At 37.9% G+C, this 10143-nt stretch overlaps 1 non-coding gene across 1 annotated transcript; it reads right to left on the bottom strand.

The window, feature by feature from the left end:
* Positions 1-636: 636 nt before the first annotated feature.
* LOC115936330 (U6 spliceosomal RNA) lies at positions 637-743 on the bottom strand. Its single transcript, XR_004071830.1, has one exon. It is a non-coding gene; the product is annotated as a U6 spliceosomal RNA (small nuclear RNA).
* Between the last annotated feature and the right edge of the window lie 9400 nt (positions 744-10143).

Genomic DNA, 10143 nt, shown 5'->3' with positions numbered 1-10143 from the left:
ATCCTTATGGGTATGAGATGATATCTCATAATGGTTTAATTTGCATTTCCCTGGTGATTACTTATGTTGAGAACATTTTACATCTTTTTATATTTTGTATTTTAAAACTTATTGTAGCTATAGTTATTTTTTTACTATAACTGTAGCTACAGGTATATTATTTTGACTTTTAACCTTTGTACTGGAGATTTGAAAAATTAACACATCACCATTACAGTAATAGAGTACTTTGGGTTTGATTATGAATATTCCTCTACCAATTGGGTTTATACATTTTTATGTTTTCATGATAGTAATTATCACTTTTTTTCAGTTGAACGTCTCCCTTAAGCATTTGTTTTAAGTCCAGTCTAGTGATGATAAATTATGTCAGCTTTTGTTTCTCTGGGACAGGGTTTATTTCTCTTTTATTTCTGAATGCATTGCTGGGTATAGCATTCAGGATTGATAAGGGTTTTATGTATTTATTTTTTGCAACCCTTTGAATATAAGGCAACCCATTCCCCCTGGTCTGTGATTTTTTTTTTCTGCAAAATCCTCTCATAGTCTAATAGAGATTCCCTCACAGGTGACTTGAAGCTTTTATCTTGCTCTTTTTAGAATTCTCTCTTTGTCTGTGCCTTTTTTTTCAATTTGTAAAACATGGAATGCTTCACAAATTTGTGTGTTGTTGTTGCACAGGTGCCATGGAAATCTTCTCTGTATTATCACAATTTTAGTATATGTGCTACTAAAGTAAGCAATAACTCTAACACTCCATAAAGCAGTGATTTGTATCTGGATTTACATATCAGAGATTTAATGCTTACAGTGTTATGATAACTGACCCTAGAACACTCAGATAATAAATTATAAAGCCAGAATTTTGACTCATGCTTTCTTGATATCAAAACTTATACTCTTACTTGCATTACTAGACTGCCTATTAAAGAACTCTTTCCCTTCATGAGTCAATATCCATTACCTCATATAAGTGTACTCGTTGTTAAGTTTGTTTTATATGTATATTTTTAGGGTGGATTCCTTACACATGCTTTGTCACTACGGTAGTAGTGACAATATGAATTTACAGCATTAGGAAATAGATAACTGGAGAATGTAAAATTTACCCTGAATATCATGAAGAGTCTTCACAGGCTGAGGTATCAGTACAGTACTGTATAATTTTTGAAGATATTACTTTCTATAACTCAAACAACAAACTGAAATTTCTGGTGTTTCTGTTACTTGTATTGGCATATGCACAGACATAGATTTGTAACCTTGGCCGGGCGCGGTGGCTCACACCTGTAATCCTAGCACTTTGGGAGGCCGAGATGGGCAGATCACAAGGTCAGGAGATCAAGAACATCCTGACTAACGCGGTGAAACCCGTCTCTACTAAAAATACAAAAAATTAGCCAGGCTTGGTGGCAGGCGCCTATAGTTCCAGCTACTCTGGAGGCTGAGGCAGGAGAATGGCGTGAACCTGGGAGGCAGAGCGGCAGTGAGCCAAGATTGCACCACTGCACCACTCCAGCCTGGGCGACAGAGCGAGACTCTGCCTCAAAAAAAAAAATAATAATAAAGATTTGTAACCTTACCAAATATTGCATGGCAGGCAATCTTCTTTGTAGAACATGGAATTAAAGTCACCAGGACATGATAATAATGTGAAAAGTATTAGCTTATTAATAGCAAATTTTATAATCCTTAATCACTCAATACATTACCAGCAAATACTCTGAAGTTCAGAATTCAATATTAAAATCTAAAGAATTGGTTGTTAGCAAAAGCTAAAGTCACTGGGGGTTTAATTTTCAGCCCACCATGATGTCTACCACCTTATACTTCCATGGGGTAACAGGTCAGATATATTAATTTGACCAAAACTTGAGGTGATACTAATTTTAAAAATTTCAAAATTGTTAAAAAGAATAGTAATTTCCTCACATTAGCTTTGTATTAACTGACTACTTTATTCCTTTTTTTTTTGAGACTGATTTTTACTTTGTCACCCAGGCCGGAGTGCAATGGTGCAATCTCGGTTCACTGCAACCTCTGCCCCCCGGATTCAAGTGATTCTCCTGTCTCAGCCTCCTGAGTAGCTGAGACTACAGGTATGCACCACCACACTTGGCTAATTTTGTGTTTTTAGTAGAGATGGGGTTTCTCCATTTTGGTCAGGCTGGTCTCGACCTCCCGACCTCAGGTGATCTGCCTGCCTCGGCCTCCCAATATTTTATTCCTTTTTGTGTTTAACACTATCCACCATTCCTCCACCCCTCTGATTCCTGTCTAACTGGAGGAAAGTCACCTTGTTGACACACATCTCAGAAATATTGTGTTTAAAGATATACAGAGTACCTTGAAGTAGGAAAAGCTTTCAATAACCCATACAGTCTATAAATGCTAGAAAAAAAAATCCATACTGGTGCAAAAATATATTCCAAGCTCTCTACAAGCCTCTGGATTATACAGCCATTATTATTAAAATAGTTCTAGTCAGAACTAAATATAATCGAACAGGACACTTTGTCTTGCATCTACTAGGCCCCTGCACTTTTATTTTCTCCGTTAGGGCTCTTTTACCAAGTCCTGGGAAATTTTGTCTGGTTTACTCTGCTTACTTGTATGTGGAATGAAATCACACTTGAGTATATTTCCACCCTTTTCTTTTTCATGAGTTCAATTAAACAGTAAGAAAGATCAACATGGGTTTGAAGGCCAGCTATATAGCCTTGAATAGCTATTCAAGTTTTTTAAAACTTAATTGTTTCATTTGGTAAATAAGGCCAAGGGTGGTTGTCATTGTTTTACACAAAATGCTTCTTTCAAACAATTATCCCAAATTTTCCAAGAAAAGATATATTTTAGATAGAACCGTTTGGAAAACTCTATATACTATGTTATCATCATTAGATATCAAAATTATATTATTATATTAATGATTCTGAGCAGTACTAAAGTAAGGAAACCTGTTTATAGTAATTCAACATTTCTAAAAAATATTGATTAAATAAGCTGTGTGTTTAGTACTTATTAACCTGCTGCAGAAATAGACACGGAATACACTTTGGAAAATGCTGTTTTAAGGATTAAAAATTGTTTCCAGCCTAGATCACATTGCTAAATTCTAGTCTACAACTACATATTTGATATCCACACTTAGATATCTATCTAGAAAAGTAAAAGTTTTGGAAATGAAATTCTGATTTTTCTCTTTAAATCTGCATCTTATGTACTCATTCTAAACTCAGTAAATATCAGATCAATTATTTGGCTCAGACCAAAGATGTTGTGATTATTCTTGATTCCTCTCTTTGTCTCCTACTCCACATCATGCTCATAAAAAAAACATTTAAAAATACAAAAAATTTGGCTAGTTCTTACCAACTCCACCATTATCACACTAGCCTAAGTCACTCTCTTTCACTTAAATTTCAGCAATAATTTTTGGCTTGGTTTCCATGATCTTTTCATTCTCTTCTACAGTCTTTTTTCAACATAGCAGTTGAAAGTTGTGTTTTTAAATGGAAGTCTCACTGTGTTATTCCTGCTCAAAAATGTCTAATATTTTTTAAGTTGTGCAGATTAAAAGCCAATATCCACGTAAATGACCCCAAAAGTTCTTCAGGATCTGCCTCAGCCTTTTAATTCTCAGACTTTATTTCCTGCTACACCCTTTTTTGCCCTCTTTCTTTGAGCTAAAGTAGAATTTTAGTAATTTTTAAGCACAAAGCATGTGTATCAGTCCATTTTCACGCTGCTGATAAAGACACAACTGAGACTGGCAATTTACAAAAGAATGAGGTTAAATGGACTTACAGTTCCACATGATTTTGAGGCAGGTGAGGCCTCACAATCACAGCAGAAGGTGAAAGGCATATCTCACATGGTGGCAGACTACAGAAGAGCTTGTGCAGGGAAATTCCCCATTTTAAAACCATCAGGTCTTGTGAGACTTATTCGCTATCCCGAGAACAGCATAGGAAAGACCTGCCCCCATGATTCAATTACCTCCCACTGGGTCCCTCCCACAATACATGGGAATTCAAGATGAGATTTGGGTGGAGACACAGCCAAACCGTATCATTCTGCCCCTGGCCACTCTCAAATCTCATGTCCTCACATTTCAAAACCAATCATGCCTTTCCCCCAAAGTTTTAACTCTTTTCAGCATTAACTCAAAACTCCACAGTCCAAAGTCTACTCCAAGACAAGGCAAGTCTCTTCCACCTATAAGCCTGTAAAATCAAAAACAATTTAGTTACTTCCTAGATACAATGGGGGTACCGGCATTGGGTAAATACAGCCATTCCAAATGGAAGAAATTGGCCAAAACAAAGGGCTACAGGCCCCACTCAAGTCTAAAAATCCAGCTGGGCAGTCAAATCTTTTTTTTTTTTTTTTTTTTTTTTTTGAGACAAAGTCTCGCTCTGTTGCCCAGCCCAGAGTGCAGTGGCTCAATCTTGGCTCACTGCAAGCTCCTCCTCCTGGGTTCACACCATTTTTCTGCCTCAGCCTCCTGAGTAGTTGGGACTACAGGTGCCCACCACCACGCATGGCTAATTTTTTTGTATTTTTAGTAGAGACAGGGTTTCACCACGTTAGCCAGGATGGTCTCAATCTCCTGACCTCGTGATCCACCCGCCTCGGCCTCCCAAAGTGCTGGGATTACAGGCATGAACCACCACGCCTGGCCCTGGGCAGTCAAATCTTAAAGCTCCAAAATGATCTCCTTTGACTCCATGACTCATATCCAGGTCATACTGATGCAAGAGGTGGGATGGGAACTGGAGCAAGGATGACTCCTCTTATGTTCTAGCCTACAGACTGGCAGCATTTTACCCCTGTCCTAGAGATTTGTGGAATTTCGAACTTGAGAGAAATGATTAAGGTCAACTGGTGGAAGAAATTTATAAGCAGCAAAGTATATGAGAAGTGACCTGGGTGCTGTTAAAGGCATTCAGTTTTATAAAGGAAGCAAAGCATAAAAGTTAGGAAAATAGGAAAATTTGCAGCCTGACAATGTGATAGAAAAAGAAATCCCATTTTCTGAGGAGAAATTCAAGCCAGCTGCAGAAATTTGCATAAGTAATGAGGAGCTGAATGTTAATCTCCAAGACAATGGGGAGAATATCTCCAGGGCATGTCAGAGGCCTTCACAGCAGTCCTTCCCATCACAGGCCTGAAGGCCTAGGAGGAAAAAGTGGTTTCATGGGTTGGGCCCAGGGTCCCTGTACTGTATGCAGCCTAGGAAGTTGGTGCCCTGTGTTCTAGCCACTCCCGTCATTGCTAAAAAGGGTCAAGCTTGTCCCATGGCTTCTGAGGGTGCAAGTCCCCAACCTTGACAGCTTTCATGTGGTGTTGAGCCTGTGAGTGCACAGAAGTCAAGAACTGAGGTTTGGGAACCTCTGCCTAGATTTGAGAGGATGTATTGAAATGCCTGGGTATCCAGGCAGAAGTTTGCTGCATGGGCGGGGCTCTTATGCAGTACCTCTTCGAGGGTAGTACAGCAGGGAAATGTGGGGTAGGAGTCACCACACAGAGTCCCTACTGGGGCACTGCCTAGTGGTCTGTGAGAAGAGGTCCGCCGTCCTCCAGGTTTAATTGAACTGTAAGTCAATTAAATATCTTTTCTTAATAAATTACTTAGTCTCATGCAGTTCTTTATAGCAGAGTGGTTGGAGCAGTTTTCAGGGTTCAGAAAAAGACAGGAAGATTTGGGAAAGTTTGAAACTTCCTAGAGACTTGTCGAACGGTTTTGACCAAAATGTTGACAGTGATATGGATAATGAAGTCCAGGCTGAGGTGGTCTCAGATGGAGATGAGGAACATATTGGGAACTGGAGCAAAGGCCATGGTTGCCATGCTTGAGCAAAGAGACTGATGGCATTTAGCTCCTGCCCTAGAGATCTGTGAAACTCTGAACTTGAGAGAGATAATTTAGGGTATCTGGCAGCATACATTTCTAAGCAGCAAAGCATTCAAGATGTGACCTGGCTGTTTCTGAATGCATACAGTCATATGTGTTCACAAAGATATGGTCTGAAATTGGAACTTATGTTTAAAAGGGAAGCGGAACATTAAAGTTTGGAAAATTCAAAGCCTGACTATGTGATAGAAAATAAAAACCCATTTTCTGGGAAGAAATTGAAGCTAGCTGCATAAATATGCACAAAGTAATGACGAACCTGTTATTATTAGCCAAGACATTGGGAAAATGTCTCCAGGGCATTTCAGCAATCTTAATGGAAGCCCCTCCCATCACAAGCCCAGAGGCCTAAGAGGGAAAAATGGTTTTGTGGACTGGGATCAGGGCCCCCACTGCTCAGTGAAACTTTGGGATATAGAGCCCTGTGTCCCCAGTGCTCCAGCTCTACTCGAGGCTAAAATAGGACAAGGTACAACACAGGCTGTGGCTTCATAGGGTGCAAACCCCAAGCCTTGGAAATTTCCACATGGTATTGGGCATGTGGATGCATAGATGGCAAAAACTGAGGTTTGGAAACCTGTGTCTACATATCAGAGGATGTATGGAAACAACTGTATGCTCAGGGAGAAGTCTGCTGCAGTAGCAGTGCCCTCATGGAGAACCTCTGCTAGGGCAGTGCAGGAGGGAAATGTGGGATTGGAGCCCCCACACAGAGTCCCCGCTGGAGCACTGCCTAGTAGAGCTATGAGAAGAGGGCCATCATCCTCCAGACCCCAGAATGGTAGATCCATTGACAGCTTGCACTGTGTGCTCGGGAAAGCTCCAGGCATTCAACAGCAGCCTGTGAAAGAAGTTTCAGGGGCTGTACCCTGCAGAGTTGCAGCAGCAGAGCTGCCCAATAGCTTGGGAGCCCACCTATTGCATCAGCATGCCCTGGATGTAAGACATGGAATCAAAGGAGATTATTTTGGAGCCTTAAGTTTTAAGGTCTGCCCTGCTGGGTTTCTGACTTGCATGGGGCCTGTTGCCCCTTTGTTTTGGTCAATTTCTCCCTTTTGCAATGGCAACATTTACCCACTGTCTGTACCCCCATTGTGTCTTGTAAATAACTAACTTGTTTTTAATTTTACAGGCTCATAAGTGAAAGGGACTTCCCTTGTCTCAGATGAGACTTTGGACTTGGACTTTTGAGTTAATGCTGGAATGAGTTAAGATTGGAGCGACTGTTTGAAAGGCGTGATTGATTTTGAAATGTGAAAAGGATATGAGATTTTGGAGGGGTCGGGGTGAAATGATATGGTTTGGCTCATGTTCCCATCCAAATCTCATCTCAAATTGTAATCGCCACCTTTGAGGGTGGGACCTGTTAGGAGGTGATTGGATCATGGAGGTAGGTTTTCTTCCTTGCTGTTCTTGTAACAGTGAATTCTTATGAGATCTGATGGCTTAGAAGTTTCTCTCTCTCTCTCTCTCCCCCCACCCTCTCTCTCTGCCTTTCCCTCTTAATCTGGCAGTGCTTCTGCTGGTATAACATTCTCCCATTCCCCCAGACCTTTATAATTTCCTGGAAATATGTCACTAGGATTTCTCAATAAACATGAGATTTCTTCACTATGTTTTTTTTTTTTGATAATCCAATCTATATTCCCAGATTAGGCTGAGGAGGTTGAGGAAAACCCTGAGTCAATCTCTTGCTTTTGTTGTCACTACTCTCACTCCCTTCATGTCTCTCTAATTGGACATGTTGTGATTATATTACAGCCACCCAGATAATCCACAATAATTACCTCAATCTACCTAATCACATCTGCAACATCCCTTTGTCGTATTAGATAACATAATTACAGGTTTCAGTGATTAAACATGGATTTTTGCAGATATCTCAAATAATTATTACATATTTTATTTCCTGGAGAAACTCAGCAATTAGCATTGATATAGTGTCTCTCCTCCACTTGACTTCAGCCAAAAGGCCAAGAAGCAATTGCCTCTCGTCTGCTATATGCATGCATTCAGAATTCAGCCAAAGAATAAAAAGGAAACAAGTTTCCAGAAAAAAAAATGAAAATTACTAATCCTATTTGGAATAAAAATTAAACCTGAATGGCTATATAACTCTTTTAAAACAAATTCATAGTGCAGTTATCTAGCCAAAAATATACCAAGCCAATAATACTTTTTTATTCAGGGATCTAATTTAAGATGGTCCTTTTTTTTCAGACTTGTACAGGATGTACCAGAACACAACCCATCAGAAAAGAAAAACTCTCCTTTATGAGGTGATTACAGCTTTAATATCAAAATTAGGTAATGACAGTATAAAAAGGAAAATTATAGATCAATTTCTTTTATAAAATATAAGCAAAATTCTAAATAAATATTAAAAACTTGTCTAGTAAGGGATATAAAAGTAATGCATAATGATTATGCTGTGTTTAAATAAGAAAATTTGGCCAGGCGCAGTGGCTCATGGCTGTAATCCCAGCACTTTAGGAGGCTGAGGTGGGTGGATCACCAGGTCAGGAGCTCAAGAACAGCCTGGCCAAGATGGTGAAACCCTGTCCCTACTTAAAATAGAAAAAATTAGCTGGGCATGGTGGCGGGCGCCTGTAATCCCAGCTACTTGGAAGGCTGAGGCAAGGCATTGCTTGAACCCAGGAGGCGGAGGTTGCAGTAAGCCCAGATCGTGCCACTGCACTCCAGCCTGGGTTACAGAGTGAGACTCTGTCTTAAAAAAAAAAAAAAAAAAGTATCAGAGTTTTTCATCAAAATGGGAGAACAATGAGGAATAAATAGTTATTTTATTAAAGTATTTGATCAAATTGAACACCTAATGAATTTTAAAATCTTAACCATATTATATAAAACAGAAATATTTTTATTCTAATAAAAATTTTCAAAATCTACATAATATATTAAATATAGTTATTAAATGTTAAAAGCTTTCCACTTAAAATCTAGAACAAATCAAAAATGCACACCATTTCAGTTTCTATGTAAAAATTCCCTGGATACCTAGTCATTATAATAATAAAAATAAAATAAGCAGAAGGTAAATTACAGAGTTAAAGAAATTATTATTTTTCTTAGATGATATAACTGTCAAAGTAAAAAACTCAAGACAGTATGTAAACAATTTATTTAAATTATTAAGACCATTTAACATGTTTGCCAAATGTACAATAAACATAATATATCAAATGCATTCCTCTGCACTAGCAGCAAATATTTTAAAAATACGGTTTTAAAACGTGACACATTTTGTTGTTATAACAGCAAAATATAAAGTGTCTATTAATAAATCTAAAAAATCATAAAACCTGTAATATTATTGATTTTAATTAAAATATAGATAGAAATAAAATAATTAAGAAAATGATGTCAATAGAAGGAATTTGCTACGCTTATAAATAAGATTTAAAAAATTAGAAAAGCCTTTATTCTCCTTAACTTAATCTGCCAATGAAATCAGTTTATCAGATCTTTCTAATACTGATCTGCATGGGCAAAGGACTGAATATAACAAAGGCAATTTTTAAATTGCACATGATGGAGGAACTTGTTCCACAACATGAGAAAACTTACTATAAAATCATATTAGTTACCACCCTGTCAAAATCCTGGAGGGGTATAGACATTTCCCAATTAAACAGAACTGAAATCCAAGAAAGAAATATCCACATTTCTATGGAAACTTCATACATGGCAGAAATACACTTGCAGATCAGAATGGAAGAAAAAGAGAAATTAATACTGATGGAAAAATTGATTATCTCTTTTGAGAATGTACTGGGTCTATAACTCTCATCAATAGCAAACACCAATTTCATGTAGTTTAATAAACAGAGCAAAACTAGAATAATATTTTATCATATCAGTATAGGCAACTTTTTCTAAAGAAACACAAGTAAAGTGAAAATTTAAAAAGAATAGAATTTCTAAGGTATGGAGTATGGAGAGGTAAAATGTTGACTTTAAAGTAGAGATGCCTAACAACCTCTACTTTCACTGAATGATCAAAGTTTCTAAGTCATAAATATCATATACCCCTGGTTTGATGCAATGGGTAGGACAGTTTTCTCAAAATCCATATACTCAGTCTCACCATGAGAAAACTTCAGATAAACCCAAATTGAAAACTATTCTACTAAATCTTAATAATTACCCTTCAAAAGTGTTAAGGTTATAAATAACATGAATAGGATGAGAAAATGTCACAGACTGAA

Source organism: Gorilla gorilla, chromosome 9 (genome assembly GCF_029281585.2).
Source record: "Gorilla gorilla gorilla isolate KB3781 chromosome 9, NHGRI_mGorGor1-v2.1_pri, whole genome shotgun sequence".
In the NCBI taxonomy this organism is placed as follows: domain Eukaryota; kingdom Metazoa; phylum Chordata; class Mammalia; order Primates; family Hominidae; genus Gorilla; species Gorilla gorilla.
Note: the sequence above shows the minus strand (reverse complement) of the source record. Positions and strands in the feature narration are given on the sequence as shown.